Genomic DNA, 2,267 nt, shown 5'->3' with positions numbered 1-2,267 from the left:
TATGTCATGCATCCACTGTTAAACTTGCAGTTGAGACAGCCGGAGACAACATGGAAATACATGGATATGGCCGTGTCCCAATCAAAGCAGATCTTCAAAAGCAGGTGATGGGCAGATCTGGTCTGTAGGCTATGGTTTGTCAACCCCTGGTTTCGAAGGTTGCATGAGATGATGCCCACCATGATTGCCGACTATACAAATCATCAAAAAAGGGCACGAGGATTGTCAGGGTTTTCAGCAAAAGATAAGCAGTGAAATCAAGTGGGGTTCAAAAATCCAAACCCAAACCAAGAAAATGCAATATTGTCAGTAATCTGTGAAGTCTTTCTTGAGTAAATGCATGGTTTTAAAGACTTAAAACATTGACAAGCCATCAACAGGCCACTTCCCCCAATTTATGAAGAGTTGGGGTGGCCCGTCCAACACTGGCTTAGTAGTTGTCATATTTGGCCCGACTGAAACTTAAAAAAATATTTATTCATCACTTGTTTGAAATATCCTGTCTCTTGTTTGTTGTTTGGTTTGTTTTCAGTTAAATCTGGCCATCTTATCAATCTCTAAGGTTCCATGGTTTGGCAACGGCTGCTTTAGAGCGTTCATCCTGAGAGGAACACCCTAGCACAAGCAACAGTCTGTTCTTCCAGGCAGGAAAAGAATTGCATTCTTACGGAATTATCCCCAAGGTTCAAAACTAATAACTCCCCTGGGTAGAAGCCACTGCCTGCACACTCCCTCCCGGGTGCCAAGAACATGCTTGGGTCACCCAAGGGAAGGGTGCAATAATTGTGCATTTGTTCCTGCTAATTAAAATCATGCAACTTCCTGGAAAATGTTAGGCGCCCCTCGTGTCACTCTGTGGAATTAATATCTGAGCAGTATTTAATGACGGAAAAACACCATTCTATCCAACATGTCCCAAGTTTTGTTGTTGGATTTGTCACTAATCAAACTGTGTACTGACAAGTCCCATTTCACCAGTAAACAAAGCCTCTCAGTGGAGAAGAAGTATTCCGTGCACATAAACACCGGGGCCCAAAGGAAGCATTCCCAATAAATATTTGGTCACAATGACAGGGGTGTAGTAGATACCGCCAGGCTCCAGACATCTTCTGAGCAGTCTTAGGAAACCATTCTCCGAGGAACTGGGAAGGAAAAGCTGGCTCCGCGTGCCATATCCATGGCTTTTTGAACTTTAAAGAAGGAAGATGATATTTGGCATGTTTGCAAAGGTAAGAAAGCATGGCATTTTCATTACAAGAGCCTACTAGCAAGTGCCAAGGACTCCTGCCACTTTCAAATTGTACAAGCTTGGCCGCTTCTCTCAGAAGCTCCATTCTTTCTCCCTAAAACGGAGATGCTAGTCATTCACATCTCACGTCCAGTGGTCAGGTTCAAAGGAGATAAGCGTGTAATGCTCTGCAAGCTGCCAAACTGCAGTCCCCCTGTCCTTCCCCCTGCTCTAGGGCAGCAGCAGTGTGGTGACTGCAGAGCACAATACGGTTGCATTGACATAATCACACCCCACATCTTCCCTTTATTCTGGTGAAAAGCCAAACGGGGTCACAGCATGTCTAATGAAAGTCTTCAGGTAAAAACATGCCACTCTACAATGGCAATCTCCATGCTCCTTGGGGATCTAAGGTAATAAATGGTATACTTGGAAATAAGGATCCATAGCTGATCTTACCTTCTCCAGAATAAAAAACAAAACAAAACTTGGTAGCATCTCTCTTTTCAGAGAATCAAATAGATCCCGTTCCAAACAATCCATCCTTTCCCCTGGTATGAGAAGAGGCCTTACAAAGTTTGTGAGAAAATTCCATTATCCTTTCACTCAATTTTTCCTTGAATTCCTCGGAGCCTCCTCTTTGCTGTACACTGATGCTCGTGGAAACAGTTAAGTTTTCAGCTTTCATATTCAATCCTTTGCTCAAGAAATGAATGTATCGGGGGCCCATCACTTCTGTACCAATGGAGCTTCTACAAGGATGCCGGAGAGGGAGGCAAGGAAATGACATCAAGGAACTGAGCAGACTATCAACTCTATTGCTCAAACAAAGACCCTTCTGAGAGCGAAAGAACATGTCACTAGTTTCTAGGAGGGCATAAGCCACTACTGATGCATTTCCAAAACATTAAATTATGAAACACATGCACAGTGGACAGAGGCACAGAAAAATCCCATATGCAATAGCATGTAGCAATAGAAATAGACATAGCATGTATTCTAAACAAAGAGTAGACAACAAGTGGTCTAAAATTAATGG

General features: G+C 43.1%; 1 protein-coding gene across 1 annotated transcript in view; it reads right to left on the bottom strand.

Moving 5' to 3' along the window:
- ENPP2 (ectonucleotide pyrophosphatase/phosphodiesterase 2) overlaps positions 1-2,267 on the bottom strand; it is a 131,633-nt gene that overhangs the window by 120,708 nt on the left and 8,658 nt on the right. The window lies entirely within an intron of this gene.

This window comes from Echinops telfairi, unplaced genomic scaffold (assembly GCF_000313985.2).
Source record: "Echinops telfairi isolate 266 unplaced genomic scaffold, ASM31398v2 ScPeMD7_1;HRSCAF=3_0, whole genome shotgun sequence".
NCBI classification, from domain to species: Eukaryota; Metazoa; Chordata; class Mammalia; order Afrosoricida; family Tenrecidae; genus Echinops; species Echinops telfairi.
Note: the sequence above shows the minus strand (reverse complement) of the source record. Positions and strands in the feature narration are given on the sequence as shown.